Here is a 19440-nt window from a genome sequence, read left to right on the forward strand (position 1 = left end):
GAAAAAGGGAGAGGAAGGGCTTAAACAGAGGAAGATGTAGAAGCTTAGGAGGGTTGAGCAGTGAAAATGGCAAGTGAGGGAGCGAACTTTTGGGACACTCTGGAGGCCTAGTCCCCCTAACAAGGAGAGTTAGTTAATAAATCCTCTGAGTTTGCATGATTTGGGAGATTTAGATTGGAATTCCTCCTAAAGGCATTGTTAAAACACCACCAGAGTTCACTTTCCATTTAGGAAATTACAGAAAAACTAACAAAGCAGTATTTTCAAAAGGGCAACCTCCCTTGCCCCCAAGACACACACGTTGTGTTGACTCCTGGTGGACTGGACTGTATCCCATTTCCCTCAGACTGGCAGGAGAAACCCCAAGTTGGAGTCCCTTCTTTTTTCCCCCTGTCCAAGGGACAGTGTGGGGGCACCCCCAGTCCTGTGGGACAGAAAGGAAGGGCCTGGAACAAGAGCTGTGTTCCAATATTGGGGTAACTGATGTCCAGTTCCTAGACTTAGTCATTTCTATATCCCAGCAGAGCAACAGATAGTCGGCGCTCAATACATATTTATTGACTCAAATTCGGTCTGCACTTTGCGTATGCCACCCCCTTTGCATCTTCTCTGCAAGTCTACCAACTGGAAAACACTTTGCAATTCTGTTTCTGAGCCAATACACACCATCATTTCTTTTACAAACCTTCTGGGACTTGGATTAGTTTTGAGAAATCCACTAGCATTAGGGAGTCCTATGAAAGGGTGTGAGGATAAAGAAAGACAGCCACTGATCAATATATTCTTGCTGACTGTTGTGCAGCTTGGATGTTAACTAGTACCAAGTGAGCAGGCCTCATCAGATGTGTAATGGCAATGAAGTGGCTCACTTCTTGGGTGAGACTAACTTGAAATTGCTTTAGAAGAGAGAGGGTATGAGATGAGCTTTCCCTTCTGAGAAGTAAATTGGCAGGGTTTACTAATTAAAGTTAAAAGCAAATGTCTGAGTCACACTTCCTGGCTTTCTGGCTCCTTCCTTTTGGTCTCCCACTTATTTCTAAAACATGTGCTGCTCCTCTGGAAAACGTTGCAGATAACACATTTGACACTAATGCAGACACTAATGATTTTAAGTTTTTCAACCAAATCTGAGAGTTTGTCTGTGATACAAATAAATATGTGCTTTGGGCTGTGATTCTTCCAGTGAAGTTCTTTGGAATTCTGCACACTTGTTTTTCCTCTAAAGCATAAAGGTTTTCACAAGTGCAGGAAGTGTGCATTGGGGGAGAGGGTGATTTGGGAATTCACTGAACTCCAGGTTGATAAAGTCCCCTGGGACTTTGAGAATGTGTGCTGCCACTTTTTCCCAAGGTACGTGGAGTGGAAACTTCAAATTCTTGGTTTCATAGAACCCTTCAAAAGGAGCCTATTTATGGTTTTGTAATTGATTTTCAATTTTTTTAAGTGAAATAATACTGCTAGTATGGCAATAAAAAGCAATGGTTTCTTCCTTCCTCATTACCAATCTGTAGGTCCACTCGCCCGAGGCAACAACCACTTAGTTCAGTTGTTTGTCCCAGTACTCACCCCCTCCATTTTTAAATAACATGCTATGCTGCAATTTCTTGATTTACCAAAGTTCAAAATGATTTATTGTCTTCTTATTAGGATAGATAAGGATTTAGCACTCTTACAGATTATCACCTTCCCTTTTCATTTTACCCATTCTCCTAATATGCTATTTCAGGAATTAAAACAGTTGCCAGTGTTTTTATTATTACAAGTATATAAATACTGGTTACTGCTAAGGCAGGATGGCCCTTTGATCTTTTCATCTCTTGTACAAGGTTTTGTTTTTTTCCTGCAGTTAACCATAGCCTCAATTTTTTTTTTCCATTTACTTCATTTTCTGTGTATCCATGTCAGTTTTCCCCCATATCCTCCAATGGATCTATCAAGTATGTACAGATAACATTTTATAAATGACCAAGTATATCAGCTGCTTTATTAGTTCTTTTGATTTCCTAAAGACCTCTCTTACACAGCTCTCTGTCCTTCCCCTTTATTCTGAACTGGGTGTAGATTATATCCCATGTTTTCCTTCATGATCTTTCTGTGTTGTTTCCCTGGTTCAATGAATCTAAAATTTTCTTCTTTCCTCTCTGTTTTCTCCCTTCTTTGCTTAAGTGTATCCTCCAGTAACTTTCTAATACTGGGTGTTTAAGAAGAAAATTTCTTTTTTTTTTTCTTTCTTTTAAAAAAAAATTCAATTCATTAACATATGATGTATTATTGGTTTCAGAGGTAGAGGTCAGTGGTTCATCAGTGCTCATTCCATCAAGTGTCCTCCTTAATGTCCATCACCCAATTACCCCCTCTTCCTACTCTCCTTCCCTCCAGCAACCCTCACTTTGTTTCCTCTGATTAAGAGTCTGTCTCTTACAAGTTTGTCTCCCTCTCCGGTTTTGTCTTGTTCTATTTTTTTTCTCTCTTCCCCTATGATCCTCTGTTTTGTTTCTTAAATTCCACCTATCAGTGAGATCATGTGATAATTGTCCTTTCCTCATTGACTTATTCAGAGATGCAGATTTCTTGAGGTTATACCCATCTAAAAAAAATTTTTTTTAAGTCTTTATTTATTTGAAAGAGGGAACACAAGCAGGGGGAGTGGGAAAGGGAGAAGCAGGCTCCCCATGGAGCAGGGAGCCTGACCCAGGGCTCAGTCCCAGGACCCTGGGATCATGACCTGAACCAAAGGCAGACGATTGATGACTGAACCACTCAGGCACCCCTCAACCAAAAAATTTTTGCTTTCAAATATGGTTAATTGCTTGGAAAAAAGATTTTTTGATTCAAAATGATTCCTTCTCATACTTTTAAATTCATTGCTTCGATTATGCTATTGGCAAGACCAGTGTCATTATGCAGGCTAATGTTTTGTGTAGGATCTATTTCTTCTCCTCCTTGGAAACTTTCAGAATTTTTCTTTATTCCTGATGTACCTGGTGTGGATCTTTTTTCCATTTCCTGAACTGGATGATTACTGTGCCCTTTCAAGTTCTGGAAATTTTTTCTTGTAGTATTTCTTTAATAATTCCCTTTTTTCTCTTTCTCTTATTTCTCTTTCTGGAATTCTGGATCATTTACGTAATTTTCTTATCTTCTCTGCTCTTTCATATTTTTGACTTTTTGTTCTATTCTCTGGGAGAGTTGCTATACTTTATCTTCTAGTTTTGCTACTTAATTTTTTATAATTTTTGTTACATTTAAAATTTTCCAGGCTGCGTGCATTTTCTGTTGCTCCTTTTCCATGGTATTCTGTGTATTTTTTGTTTTGCTTTGTATTGTTTTGCTTTTTGGCTAAAACATGCTTTCCTCTCTTTTCTAAGAGGATTAATTTAGTAGGTACATTCATGTGGTGGGAGACAGGGTCCAGGCATGCCATTATCTACTTTGAGGATAGGCAGGGCTTGTAGATTGGTCAGTGTCCAAAGACTGTCAGGGTATGTTCAGGCCCAGCCTTGTCCCCAGTGCCAGGATCCTGAGGCTTTTCTTCAAGGTCTGCAGATTCTCTAGAGAAGAATCTTTCAGTCTTTTGTGTGGAGTAGAGGTGCCCACATGCCCACATTTGGAGACAAGATAAGGCAACAACAAAGGGACCTGTTCAGAATGCAGACTTTCATTCTACCTGCCACTGTGAACCCCATACCTCTCAGGTACCTCCTATGTGCTCATGTCATTGAATCTGAAGTATCTGAGAGGAAATCTCATGAAAGGAAATCTCTCATCTCCTGTGGGTGACAGTGGGTGAGACGTAGGGTCCATCCATTCTGTGTATAGACAAAGCTAGTCCTGCTAGCCCTCCGACTTTACTCCTGCTTGCCCTCTGACTTCTGTAGTATGGTGTTTTAGGGACTTTTTCAGAATTTTGCAGAGTGGGCTCATTCCTTCTCAGCACTTCAGCTATGACTGCCTCCATGTGCAAAGTCAGAGACCATGCCTCCAAATATTGTTTGCTCCCAAAGACTTTTAGAAATCTCTTGTCTACGTTTTTTTGATGCTTTCTCTCTATCTAAAGTGAATCTAATTTTATTTCTTTACTGTCATTTTAGGGGAGTTTCAGCAGAAAACAAAGATAAAGACTTCTGTAAAATATTTGCATATTATGTATCTGATAAGAGTGTATCAATAAAATGATAAACAAGCCAATTAAACAATAAGCAAAGGATTTGAATGGACATTCCTGCAAAGAAAGTATACAAATGACCAATAAGCCCATGAGAAGATGCTTATCATTAGTAGTCAAGGAAATGCAAATTAAAGTCACAGTGAAATGCCACTTCACATCTACTAGGATGGAGATAAAGTAACAAGTGTTGGCAGGAGGTAGAGAAATTGGAACCCTCATACATTACAGGTATTGATGGGAATGTAAAATGCGGCAGAACTTTCATTCAACAGAAAAAAAAGAGAAGGTTTTGACAATTGATCATTAGTCCATTCACCTAGTCATATCTTCAGTTTTCAAAAGGTGTTTATTGAGCACCTACTCTTTGCCACACAGTGCTTTAGATATGACTAGTATTCAGTTGGGAGCAAAAAAAGACCCAGCATCTGTGCTCATGAAGTTTTCAGTGAAGAGGACACTAATTAAAAGTACACAAATACTCAATTACAACTGTGATAAGTGCTGTAAAGGAAAAGCACTGTTCTTATATGGGAGAATGTAACAAGAGTGTCCACCTGGGCTGTGTGAGGACAGGGAAAGTATCCCTAAGAAAGTAACTTTGAACTGAAATGTGAAGTTCAAGTAGGAACTCATGAAGGTGAAGGAGAGTACTCTAGACAGATGGGGAGACCTTGAGGAAAGAGTATACAGGGAGTGTTTGGGGAATTTCATGTGAACATGGCGGCTGTTTCTTGAAAAGCAGAGCTCAGAAAGGAGTGAGGCTGAAGCAATGATCCAGGGCCAGAAAGATCCTTAAGGTGATAGCCACAATTTCAGTCATTATTTGGAAGGTAATAACAGGTCATAGAATGGTTTTAAGCAAAGGAGATATGATTCAATCTTTATTTTTTTGTTTGGAAAACTACCTTCGGCTTCCAAATACAGAAAACAAAAATGGTGGGGAGCAAGTATCAATGAGAAGTAAGTATTAGAGTGGTCTGGTTAGGAAAGCCAATAGGTGGGCAAAGGCTTGGGATGGAGATGGAAGGAGTAATATTTAGGTGGTGTTAATGGGTATTGGCAATGGATGGGATATAAGATGTAAGGGCAAGGCATGTGTTCAGAGGAAGTGCTGGTGCCATCTGGGGAAATGGAAGAAGGTTTGTGGGGTAGGGTGTGGAGACCATAAGTTTTGTCCTTGATTTGCTGTGTGTGAGGTAGTTGAGCCATAGAAATAGGATATGAGGACAGAGAGACAGCTAAATATGGGGGCAGACATGGGCAAAGTGGGCAGGAGGTGTATATTTGGATGTCATGGGTATGTCAACTATTGACATTTTCTTCTTGTGCAGTTGTCATGTGCCTTAGCAAGGGCAAGGTGACAATAGTTTAAGCAGCAGGCAAAGACTTCAACCAAAATCTACTTTCCTCAAATGAAATCTGTAAACATGCTGACATACAAAGCTCCATCCTGGAGGCTGAGCGGGAGCTAAGGAATGTAGGATTGACATCTAGCTGGAAAACTAGTAAAAGCCAACACAAATAAGAATACAGAAGCCAAAAGATGCCCTAAACAGCATGCAGTATCTGCTGAGCACAGAGTAGAAACATGAATGCCCTGGTTTTTCTGATTGGGAAATGATAATACCTCAGTGTCCACCTTCTTGTCTTATCAGGAGCTCTGCTGTCACGTTCCATTATGTCTCCTTTTGCTGTACAAAACAGAAGGTGCCATACTCTTTCTTCTATTCTGATACCCCTTCCTACCTGTGTGCTTCTTTTCATTTCTCCTTCCCTTTCTCATGGTCTGTCCTTCCTCATCCCTAGGCATCTAGAAGCAGAGATCTTCACTCTCTGTGTCCAGGGGGAGCATGGACTCACAGAATGTGAAAACCAAACTGTGTCTGAAGAGCATCAAATACAGCTTTTGTTAAAGTAAGTAAGTAAGGAAGCTCAGGCTAGGGAATCAAAACCCTCGCTCAGCACGTGCACTCAACTCTGGGCATCTGGATATGCCTGTAGCCTCTGCAACTTGTCTCTGAGGTCACCAATGTCCTCATGGCCACATCATGGTACCTTTGGAGGCTCCACGATGATGAGATTTCCTGCCTATCCTTCCACTTCCCCGACTTCTCTGTTATGTTTAAAACAAGCCAAATACTGTGGGACTTGGCCTCTTCTCTGTTTTCATGTGAGGCTTTCCGGACAATGAATGCACTAGAGTGAGTATAATGTGACTGTCCTAGTCCAATGAACTTCTCGTCAGGCAAAGTCTCCATTTCCTTCCTGAGCTCCCAGGGTTGAATTGAGGATTAAATGAGATAGTATGTGTTGGCAAGTACTGATAAAATTGACAATAAATTTAATATCTTCATCTGTTAAACTAGTTATCTTTTCTTCACCTCCAGATATAACTGGAACTAAAAATTTTAGTAGTTCCAGACTTTATCTCCTTTGGAAAGTTCTCTCAGAATTATGCTCCTATCAATTAGGAGTGTTTTCAGAATACATAATAGAAACTTCAACTTGCAGGGGATTTATTAGATACAATTAATTTTTTCTTATATAACAAGAAGATGAGAGATAGGTGGTTGTAATAATCAGTTCAACTCAATGAATTGTGGACCTAGATTCTGTCTTTCTGTGTGATGACCTTTTCTTCTTAGGTTGCAAAAGATTCCCCTCATGGACACAAGATGTTTGCCACACGTGCAGACATCCCATCTGCACTCAAGACAAGGCAAAAGAAGGAAGGAGCAGTGCAAACAGCACCTATTCTTTCAGTTAAAATCACATTCCTTCCCAATAGCCTCCCAAGAGGCTCCTACTTACATCCTGTTGACCAGAATTATGTCATGTGGACTTCTAGCGTTAAAAAATATTCAGATTCTACCACCTCTACATTGGAAACTGGTATTGGAAAAAAAAGGATTGGGATTGGTTTTGGGTTATCCAACCACCAGAGTCTGCTGTTGACTCTTCTTTGTCTCTGTAACATAGAAGTCATACATATAAGTAGATGATAGATTGATCCAATCAATCATCATGCATGTGTGTGTTGAGATTTTCGCTTTGCATTTATTTATTAAGAAAAAAGGAAATTTCATCTTAAGAAAAAACAAAAATATTTTTATTTTTAAGAAAAAATCTTTTTCTTTTTTAACTGAGAGTCTGTGTGTTCCAGGATTTTGTGGACAACTTTGAAGACTTAAGAACTAGCAAAGCAGACATTACTAACAAAAAATTTATTTTTCTTTTTTTTTTTTTTTTACTGACAGCCTGTATGTTCCACGATTTTGTGGACAATCTTGAATCCTTAAAACTAGCAATGCAGACATCATTATATAGCTAGGAACTGATGATATACTATTGCCTAGCTAGGTAGAGGTGGGTTTGGGTTGGCCTTATACATCTCTGATTTTAAAGCCAGAGGAACACAGAATCCAGGACTAAAAACCCTGGGAAAATGTACAACCCTGGGAAGAACATCTGAAACTACTGAGAAATGCTCCCTCCTGGGTGAAGGGAAATGCTGAGAAGTCAAGTTGGACATTGGTGAATCACAAACTATGGTGCCACTGAGTGGGGACCCAGAGCAAGAAGCTTCCTTCCTAGTGTCTCTGACATGGCCTCTCTCTGGAGAATCATCTAAAGAACTTAAATTTCTGAGTCTGGAGCAGAGGGTGTTTCTCATCTCAGGCACATTGGAAACTTTTCTCTGGTGGGAAATAACTGTTGCCCTGCCAATCAGAACCAACGAGCAGAGGCCTAGATCCACACTAAATCCCAATAACTCAAGTTACCAACAAAAAAGCTCTGAACTTGCTGTCTAAGTGCCAGGTGTGATGCTGGATTGGATCCTACATTGTGGGGGAATAAATGTTGCTATAAAAAATGGTATTGGGAGCATCAGCAGTCTTAGCAATGTTAATTCCTCAAATTATTCTTGAACTGTGGTTATAAAAGATAATGTCCTTTTTCTTAAGAGATACATGTGAAGTATTTAGGGATCTAGGGTCTTGGTCTCTGCAATTTAATCTCACATGTTCAGCAAAAATAAGAAAGGATTGAATAATGCATGTATTTAATATTGCTCAATCTTATAAATGGAAAGAGAGAAAAAAGTGATAAACCAAAGTGGCAAAATGTGAACAAAATGTAAATTCTATGTCAAAGGTATATTGGAGTCCACTGAAATATTTGTAACTTTTCAGAGGTCTGAGAATTTTTTCCTAAACAAAGGGTTATTTTTTAAAGGCTCTAAGATAGAGTAACCTGCTATTATGTAGAGGGCATACTAGAATGTGCCGAGTAGGAAGGTGCAGTGATAGCAGTAATTTGCACATTCTGTATAGGTGTTGCCCACCCTTTCTCCACAAAGTATTCTCCAAGCAGGCACTTGAATCCTGCCCAGATCATTTCAAAGCCTCCCATAAGGTTCTCAAAACCTGCATGTCTCGAAGCGTTGCTAATGGGCTCATCTGCTGCAAGTTACCTTGACATTTGGCTTATGACTTTCCCTCTTTCTCAGTTTGCTGTGAAGGACTAAGTGGTTTTCCAAACTTGGCAGAGTTCAAATGAACCTTTCAAGGCAGAGTCTTTAGCTAGAGTTCCATGGCCGTGCACTTTGCATCTGAAAGTTCCATTACATTTTCCCAAGCTTCCTTCCTAGGAGTTGCTCCACCTACTACTACCATTAATATTACATGTCTTGGCAAAGGACCTTGGAGTAAGTGCTTCTAGAAATTGGCCCATCAGGTGGATCTTCCCTGAGGCCTTCCTCAGAGTGCATCTCCCTGAGCCTCCTGAATGGTGACACTGAGAAGGGCTTCATTCAGCTAAAGTGCTAAGACCCATCAGCCCACTTGGGGGAAAGCCTCAATTCCCAGAAGTTATTACCACCCCAACTGCATGGAGGGGTTGGGGGTGGTAAGGTCTCTAGAACCCAGAAGGAGGGAGTTGTAGAGAGCAAGCTGTTTTGAGAAGAGCTGTGACCTTCAGAAAGGGTGTAGGCCAGCCAGAAGCACCCTCACTGAGGGGAAGCCTTGACCTCATGCACCCCCCCTCACCTCCTCTAGGGACTCCCCTGCCAAACACAATCAGAAGCTACAGAGCGAAGACCCCATGGAAGCAAGTCCACTGAACACAGACTTTGAGTCTGTAGGGGCAGTTGGAATATATCTAGTGTATTCCACTTCCTCATCTGTAAAATGGAAATAATAAAAATAATAATCAATGAGACAATATAAGTAGACAGCCAACTTGATGCCTGTTGTTTTTATTATATTCCAGGAAGGAAGCTTTTGGGGAGGGCTCTTCCAGGAGGGAAGTCTGTGCTTTTTGCTTTGCTTTTCCAGGAAGGAGAGAAGTCAAGAAAATCCCACTAGTGTTGCTAATGTTGTTAGTTGAAATAATTTCCAATTTCAAAATTTACTACAAACCTATAGTAATCAAGTAAATAGTTCTTTGGATAGCTATGAGTTCAGAAATAAACCCTTACCTTATTTCAGTCAACTGATTTTGACAAAGGTACTAATACATTTCAAGTGGGAAAGTCTTTTCAACAATTTGATATCCACATGAAAAAGAATGAATTGGGAATCTTACCTCATACCAGGTAGAAAAATTAACCCAACTGAATCTAAGAAATAAAACCATAAACTCTGAGAAGAATACATAGGTGTAAATCTTCATCATCTTGGTTTAGGCAACATTTAAGGCATAAGCTATCAAAGAAAAAATAGATTAATTAATTTGACTACATCAAAATTTAAAACTTTTGTCCTTCAAAATATACCACTAAGAAGCTGAAGACAACCCTAAAATGGTAGAGTATCTATTGTATATCAAAAAAGAGACTAATATCCAGAATATATAAAGAATTCTTATAACTCAACAGTCAAAAGGCAAGTAAGTCATTTTATTTTAGTATTTTTTTTAATAAACAAATAATGTATTTTTAGCCCCAGGGGTACAGGTCTGCGAATCGCCAGGTTCACATACCTCACAGCACTCACCACAGCACACCCCCCACAATGTCCATGACCCCACCACCCTCTGCCGACCCCCCTCCCCAAATAAGCCACTTTAAATGTGAACAAAGGATTTGAGTAGACATTTCTACAAAAAAGATATGCAAATAGTCAATAAAAAAACACCTAAGACATTCAACATCATTAGTTATTAGGGAAATGCAAATCAAAACCACAGTGACATAGAACCTCCTAGGATACCTATAGTAAAAAAGACATACAATGTCAAGTATTGGCAATGATGCAGAGAAATTGGAATCCCTATAAATTGCTGATGGAAATATAAAATGGTACAGTCTCTGTGGAAAACCACTAGCAGTTCCTCACCAGGTTTAATATAGAGTTAGTGTATGACTCAGCAATTTCACTCCTGGATATATACTCAAGAAAATGGAAACATGTCCACACAAAAACATGTACACAAAGAGTCATAGCATTATTATTCATAGCAGCCAAAATGTGGAAACAACCCAAATGTACATTGGAGAATAAACTGATGCACTAGATGTTATTTACCCATACAATGGATTATCATTCAGTGCCCCCCCAAAATGAAGTATTAACACATGCTACAACATGGATGAGCCTTGAAAACACGCGAAGTGAAAGAAGCCAGACACAAGAAGCTGTATGTTATATGATTCCATGTATACGAAATGACAAAAATAGGCAGATTTACAGAGGCAGAAAGTAAATTAGTGGTTTCCAGAGGATAGAGGGAGGAGTAAATGGGGAGTAACTGACTGTTAATGGATACAGGGTTTCGTGGGTTTTTTTTTTAAATATTTTATTTATGTATTTGAAAGAATGAGAGTGAATGAGAGAGAGAAAACAAGCAGGGGGAGGGGCAGAGGCAGAGGGAGAAGCAGACTCCTCACTGAGAAGGGAGCCTGGATGAGAGACTCAATCCCAAGACCCTGGGATAATGACCTTAGCCAAAGGCAGATGCTTAACTGAATGGGACACCCAGGAACCCCCAGGATTTCATTTTTGAGGTGATGAAAATGTCTGGAAGTAGATTGTATGATAGTTGTGCAAGCTTGCAAATAGGCTGAAAGCCTTCAATTGTGCAATTTAAAATGGTGAATTTTATGGTATGTGAATTAGATCTCAATAAAGACATTTTTAAAAGAAATAAATGGGCAAGTTGATATAGGGGAAAAGAGAATTAATGGAAAAAAAGATGGAGTTGAGATAACCACCCAGAAATTACACAAAGAGAAAAAGTGATAGAAAATATCATAAGAAAATTTGGAGAGATGAAGAGAAGCATGAGTAGAAACAGCATAACTTCAAGCAGAACATAGGGAGAATGGAGAAGAATCCAGTTCAAAAATATAAGGAATTAAGGTTCTTAGATTGAACTTTATATCTCAGATTAAATAAAAATAAAGCCCTATCTTGTTATAATGTAAACTGCAGTGCATCAAATACAAATAGACTTTCCTAAAAGGGGCTGGAGGTAAAAGAAAGATTGCTGTCAATGTGCTGGCTGTCCCTTTGGACGTAGGCTTCTTAGGAGAATTACGGTTGCCCAGAGACAAAGAGATACCCTTTAAAATGCCAAAGGAGAAGAACTCTCCAACCAGACTTCTGGTTGCTTTTTGCGAGCTCAAAAGTGACTGGAGAGGACCAGCAAAGCCATAGATGCTGTAGATGCCTGCGGAAAGAAAAACGAAAGCCTAGCCTCCAGCAGGAAAAGCAAAGTGAACTGGAATAGTGGAACGGAAGAACCATTAAGGAGCAAAGAATCAGTTAGGCGTTGGCAAATCTAGACAAATATTCTACATGTGACTCTGTGTCATCCTTTAGGCGTGATGGGCTGCTCTATGCACTCACATTGGCAGTAGGAATTTGAGTATGGTGTTCATTGGTTTTATTTGTGGTCCATATAGGATACGAGGCCTACATTTTTGCAAACAGTATTAGCTTCTTTTTCTCTCAGTCTTGGGGAGAGCATCTCCCCAAAGACTCTAAGCTCTGTGAGAATGGAAATTGTGCTCACCTTTCTCATCTGTGCCTCCACAATTCCAGAACGGGGAACTTGGTATGTGCTCCATGAACTTTTTGTTGAACGAATACACGAACTTTATCAGCTTGTACATTCTTGAGTTTGTTGTCTGCCTTTTGTCTCTCTCACCTCGCTTGCTCTGCCACTGTAGAGACACCCTCCTCACCTTATGTCAGGTGCCCCTCGAGGGGAATACCTTCCTGCTGAGCTCGGACTCACCATGTCTGGCCGGCCCTCTGTGGATATTCCATCACCCCACACCAGGCCTCCTGACGGCTCCCACAGGTGGATGCCCTCGCAGGGGCCCAGGCCCTGGTGCTCTTCTGGGCTGCCATGGCCACCTCCTTGCTTTGCCCCATCTAATGACCGAGGAGTGAGTTGTGTTTTGAGAAAGGAAGGGAAAACAAGAAGAGAAAGGTAGAAAAGGGGGAAGCGAATGGAGGAGGACAATCTATTTTTTGTTTTTTAATCAATCCTGTCTTCCTTATAAAAACTATTTTTTGGCTTGGATCAATCTATTTTATTCCAGCGGTTCCCCCTACCCACGCAGTCTTCTCTGGAATTGCCCCTACTCTGGCCTTCTGAAATTCAAGTCATTCTTTAACACAGAGGACAAATGTGTCGCCGGGGCCTTCTCTGATCTCACACACAAACACGTACACACACACACACACACACACACACACCTGCACACATGTGCACAGGCACCTAAACAGAACGGGTCCCTAGATCACATGAGTTCCTATAGCACTGCACCCAGCTTCTCATAACACTTAAGAAGACATTATATGATGGTTGATTGTTCATAATCGGTCAGCCCCCACTAAACTGGGAATTCTTTGAAGTCAGAAGTCCTTGGGGCACCTGAGTGGCTCAGTTAGTTAAGTGTCTGCCTTCAGTTCAGGTCATGATCCCAGGACCCTTGGATGGAGCCCAACATCGGGCTCCTTGCTCAGCGGGGAGTCTGCTTCTCCTTCTGCCCCTCCCCCACCATGCTTGCGCTCTCTGTCTCTGCGTCTTTCTGAAATAAGTAAACAAAGTTTTTTTAAAAAAAGTCAGAAACCTCCTTTGCTAACCCTTCACACAGGCTGACACAGGCTGGCGTGCAGTGAGAGCCGCATGAACTGTCCTGTAGCTTTGGCACATGCAGGTCATCTTGATGTTGGAGAGCTGGTGGAGTTTCGGGTACTCCTTGGGTAGTAACAGTGTTTTTCTATAATTTCTGGGCAGCTTACAGCTAGCAACCATTTTATTCTAGACTCGGATATGTTCTATAGGACAGTAGGGGCTGATTCAGCCCGATCTTCAACTGAATACTAACAACTACGAGAAATTCGCCCACAGCATTCTCGCGAGAATTCCAGCACTCAGCAGCAAATTAATTACTACTGCTCATCAGCAAAAATCTATGCATTTTCAGCCTCTGTTAGATTATAAATAAATTAACATGACAAGATTTTCAATTCAGAAAACAATGCCAAAATATAAAGAATTGCATAAAGCAACCCAAGTGCAATTAGAAAGGAAGAATCCAATACATCCTACAGGAATCTCTCTAACCCTGAATTCTTGCAGAGGGAAGATGCCCAAGTGTTCAGCATTGGAGCTAATTTAAACTTCTGTCCTATAATTTTAAATTCAGACACTCAGGTTGCCCTTCTATTCCTTGCTTAGCCGGCTCAAAGGACTTGTCATCTTCCATCACTGGTATTTAATTTCACAGTTAAATATACACACCAGAAGCAACCCTCCACCGTCTTCTGTTTCCTTCTTTCCCTTTCTCTCTCCCACCTCAGATAGCACTGGGTTGGGTGGGCCTGGCTCCATTCCAAGTTTCGCTGAACATCTGGAACAATTTTTCTATTGTTCTTTATCTGAGTTTGTAAAACCACAAATGACTTTGCTAAGCACCATTTTCCCTTAATTTTGAAACCTACCCAAATTTTAGATGTATTTATTTCTCATGCTTCTGATTCATGTATACCTTACTCCTCAAAGTGCATTTTGTTTTTTCCGGCTTTTTCATGAGCCATTTTCTACCCGAGATGGTTGGGCAATCTTTGCAGTCTTTGTCAGCATCTTGTAACCATTTTCGTCTTCCTGGAAAGCGGATTATTAACAGAATAAAGGAATAGACATCAGAAACCCACAGTACTCACACCCCCTCCCTGTAACAACACCCAAGAGAAGCTGATGGTCAGCCCAGATCCTGAAACCATGTGATAAATGAAGGTATCTGCTTGCAAAGAGGCCCTGTTAGACACTAAACAGGGGGTTATCACTGCTTGGTCATAATGTACATAGAGAAACTAGAAGGATTCAGTGAAAGGATTTGTGTATACACGGTGAAAATATACATCACAAACACACTTAATGACTTTTTAAAAAAATAATACATTTTTGTAGTGGTAAAACAGGTGTAACATATAATTTACTATTTTGACCATTTTCAAGTGTGTAAGTCTATAGCAATATGTGCCCATCACCACTATCCATCTCCAGAAACTTTCATCATCCCCAAATGAAACTCTGAACCCATCAAATACTAACTGCCCAGTCCTCCCAGTCAGCCCCTGGGAACCACCATTCTATTTTCTGTCTCTACAAATTTGACTATTCTAGGTACTTCATATGATTAGAGTCATATAATATCTGTTCTTTTGTGAACAGATTACTTTACTTAGCATAACACATTCAACTTTCAACCCTTCATTCCTTTTTAAGGTCGAATAATATCCCATTGTATTTTTGTTTATCAGTTCATTCATCAGTGGACATTTGGGTGTTTCCATCTTTTAAGTATTTAAGTATCTGTTCAAGTTTCTGCTCTTAATTCTTTGGGGCATATACCTAGGAGTAGAATTGCTGGGTCATATGGTAATTCTATTTTTAGTGTTTTGAGGAACCACCATATTGTTTTCTGTAGCAGATGCACCATTTTACATTCTTACGAGCAGTGCTAAGTGATATTTGTTTAACTGCCTACATTGCAGATGCCAATGCAACCCAACTGGCAAGGGTATGAGGGACAATCTGTTTTATAAGGAGAAGGGACAGGGGCTGAGGTGGCTATTGCCTCACCCTGTGTTCAGGATGTCTGCCATTAAAGAAATAGCCCTGTAAGTGAGAATAAAATGTAAGATCCAGAAAGCTTTAATGAAACTAGGAACCCATTAAATTTTCAGCAAGTATGAATTTATGGGCACCCAGAACCCTCTTCTAACATACTGTTGTCTGATGTTCACAGCCCAACACAGAGGTGTTCTGGCTAGATTGCATTGCATTTTAACTGTATTTGTATATCCAGTAATCATATCCCAGCTAAATTTCCTGACCTGAGCACTCTGCTCTTGCCAACTAAGCGACCTGGTAAACTTTTGTGTCCAGTTAGGAAGGATCACGTTCCTCAAATAGCCAGTAGCCGATGGCCTCATACCCAGACTCTCCTCCAGATTCCTCCTTGCTTCTCACCTGCGGAAAGGGCAGTGCTAATGTCCCGTCCTCTGGGAGCCCCCAGGCTGGTCCCCATAGTCTGTCTGACAGGGATCCTCCTCAGTGGGACCAGTGGACAAAATGGGAGGAGCAATGTGAACTTCCCAGTCAAGTTTCAAATGGGTTTGCAGAGCAAGCTTATTTCTGCATCTGGCTGTGAATGATGGTCTCCCCATCATCACTGCTGATGGCTTATCATACCTTACCCCCAGCCAGATCCTCGGGACTAGGCTCCTGTATGACTAGGGGAAGAGAGGGTATGGAAAGTGCCCTATGACAGAAAGAGCACCGGGGGGGACCCCATCCAGGGGCCCTTGAATCAAGGACAGGCCCAAGTCCCCACATATGACATCCAAGTGTCTCCAATCCATACACCATTGGCTATACTGGTGACCCTCACAGAGCCTGCTGAAACTATGATCAACTCCCCTCCTCAGGAATGTGGAGTTCTAGTTTTGATTAGTTTTTGTTGTGAGGGCTTGGGGGAGGGGGTGTCATGTAGCTGCAGACAGATGAGCCTTGAAGACTGTAAACTGGGCCAGGGGTGCCCATTTCAAAGGCATTGAAGAGGGAGCCAAGAAAACAAAGAGGCAATTTCCTCTGCCCACATCTCAGAAATGCTGGGCAGGTTGCATCTAAATGATTGCAAAGAGCTCGGAAAACTCCAGGCCACAGACAAACCACAGCCACGAATAATTATACCCCACAGTATCAGGGTGAGGAGGGTTTCCCACGGTCTCAGCGAGAGAGCTCCCAGCTCAGCGTGTGGTCCCCAAGCAAGGCCACAAAGTCAGGGTAGGAGTGACTGGAAACTAGATAGGACCCTGGGAGAAAAGAGACAGTCAGTCAGACACTGAATAGCATCACGAATATCAGGAGAAGCTGGGAACCAGACAACAGGCAGAAATGCTGAGGTGACCCAGTGAGGGCCACTCATGGAATGTAGTAAAGACATCACTTTGGGGTCTGCAGACATGAGTTTACACCCCAGCTCTGCTGCTGTCTTCTTTGGAGATTCTTCCCCACCACCCATATGCACAGACTCTGAAAGGAGGAGTTGGATTCAGGTCGTTGATTTGGAAGATAAGCCCAAGAAACATCAGTTGGGGTGGGGAGGTGAGGGAGAGTGAAAGATATGGAGGGAGTTATGCAACAGTTAGCACTGAAGGAAAGGAGGTGCGGAGCTGTTCCCAGTGTGAGGGGAGGGAGCTGTAGTGTGTGTCCGCCAGCGCCCTTCCATCATCAGTTGAGGCCATTAACGCTCTGGCACTTCAACTTGTCTCCTATGCCTCAGGAAATGGGGCACCTAGATAGAAGTTCATGGGGTTGCCACAGGCAGTTAGTTCAGTGTGGAAAGGTGTTGAGAGGATATGGGTAGGATTCCTCTGGGACTTTGGACAACCCATATGACATCTCTAAGCTGTGGTCTCAGCATGCATAGTACAGATAAACCCACCTGCTTCCAAGGAAAGTAGGTCCTGTTCAATGGGAGGCCCTTTGTTCTGTCAACAACCTCATAGGGTTGGTTCAGCTTCTTGGGGGTGGAGGCAACAGTGCCCGGCTACACTACCCTGCAATGCATAGGAGGAGAGCTGAGAGCTCCTGGGTGATTGGGAGGGAAGGGGTATGGGAGGAGAGGTGATAGAATGAAAGAGAGGAGGCCAGAGAGAGGGCAAAGCCATGTGATTCCTGTAGCCCCAGGTCTGCGGTATGGTCTGCCGACTTGAAAAGAGTCTGGTGTGGAGGGATCTGTCAGGTACCCATGAAAGCCTGGTTCCATCACTAGACTGGTGTGAGGACAAGTAGGGACAGCAGGTATGAATGGGTGAGCCAGGAACAGAAGCCTGAGAGCTCCTTGGAACTGGTGGTTATTCTAGAGAGGTCTTTGGAACTCTTTGGACTATGGAGTTGTTGGTGTCCATGTCCCCCAAAAGCAGCCTCTGAAATAAGGACTCAGGTGCACGTGGCTTACTCAGGGAGATGATCCCGAGACAGGAGTGGAATGGGTGGGTCTCTACTATAGTCAACTGGGGGTCCACCCTGCCAGGAACTCTCTGAGGAAATATGTACAACAACCTCAGGGTTGTTCCCGGAAGGAGAGAAAGCTGGCTTTATTTACAGACCCACAGGTCAGATAAGTGGTGCCCTATGGGTATGAAACCCCCACATTTGCAACCTGCCATGTCCAGGTTGAGGAAGTTTCTTTGCTGCCAGGAAGACCTCAGTCAGGGAGCAGGAAGATGCAGACACTGGGAGTGGCAACTGTCCCATGTGGGGACTCCTCTCAGCAGCATGTGAACCCTGAAGTGGGCAGTGGGAACCTTCAGCTCCTGTTAGATCTACCTAGAGCTCTGAGGGCAACAGCATGTGGGGCACAAAGATCAGCAAATGTGTCTGGAGGCCAGTGGTTGTCAGTGACAGGTGAGTCCAGAGCCACAAATGTTGAGGTATCCCAGCAGGCAGGCAGGCAGGGGTTGTGTGGAAGTCCGGTCATACATGGGAAGAGGACTGCAACCCCAAACAGAGCAGGGGAGGCCAGCAAGGAGTCCTGATCCTCTTCCCTAGTTATATATTTTTTTAATCCATTTAGAGTTTATTTTTGTGAGTGGCATAAGTTTTGTTCTTTTATGAAGACATCCAGTTTTCCCACTACCGCATATTAGAGATCATTCTCCGCCTATTGTACATTCTTGGCATCCCTGTTGAAGATAAGTTGATTGTATACACATAGGTTTATTTCTGGGCTCTCTACTCTATTCCTAGGTATCTTGTCCTATATATCTTTTTATGCCAGTGCCACGTGGTTTTGATCACTATAGCTTTGTAATGTAGCTGAAGTCAGAAAATATGATGCCTCCAGCTTTGTTCTTCTTGCTCAAAATTACTTTAGTTAATTAGGGCTTTCATGGTTCTGTAAGAACTTTAGGATTAAAAAATTTCTGTGGAAAAATGGCATTGCAATTTTGATAGAGATTGCATTGAACCTGTGGAGCACTTTGGATAATATGGACATTTTAACAATATTAATTCTTCCAACCCCAAAACATGAAATATCTTTTAAATTAAATTGTTTCTGTCTTCTTCACTTGGTTTCATTAATGCCTTATCAATGTTAGCATTGGTTAAATCTATTCCTAAGTATTTTATTGCTTGTGATACTATTATAAATGGGATTGCTTTCTTAATTTTTCTTTCAGATAGCTTGTTTTTAGTGTATAGAAATACTATACATTAATTTTTTAACATTAATTTTTTTATCCTGCTAATTTACTGAATTCATTTATTAGTTCTAACAGCTTTTTCGTGTAATCTTTGGGTTTATATATATATATATATATATATATATATATATATATATATAAAACATAAGTTCATCTACAAAGATAATTTTATGTCTTCCTTTCCAATTTGGATGCTTTTTTTTTTCTTTTCCTTGCCTAATTCCTCTGGCAGTACTTCCAGTATTATGTTGAATCAGAGTGGAAACAGTAAGCATTCATGTCTTGTTCCTGATGTTCCTTGTTCCTCTTTTCACTGCTGAATATGGTGGTAGTTACGGACTTGTCATATATGGCCATTATGTTCTACACACAATTTGTTGAGAGTTTTTATCATGAAAAGATGTTAAATTTTGTCAAATGGTTTTTCTGCATATATTGAGAAGATCCTATGATTTTTATCCCTCATTCTGTTAAGACACCTTTCATTATGTTGATTGGTTTGTGGGTATTAAATCATTCTTATATCCCATGAGTAAA

This window comes from Mustela nigripes, chromosome 2 (genome assembly GCF_022355385.1).
Source record: "Mustela nigripes isolate SB6536 chromosome 2, MUSNIG.SB6536, whole genome shotgun sequence".
Lineage (NCBI taxonomy): Eukaryota > Metazoa > Chordata > Mammalia > Carnivora > Mustelidae > Mustela > Mustela nigripes.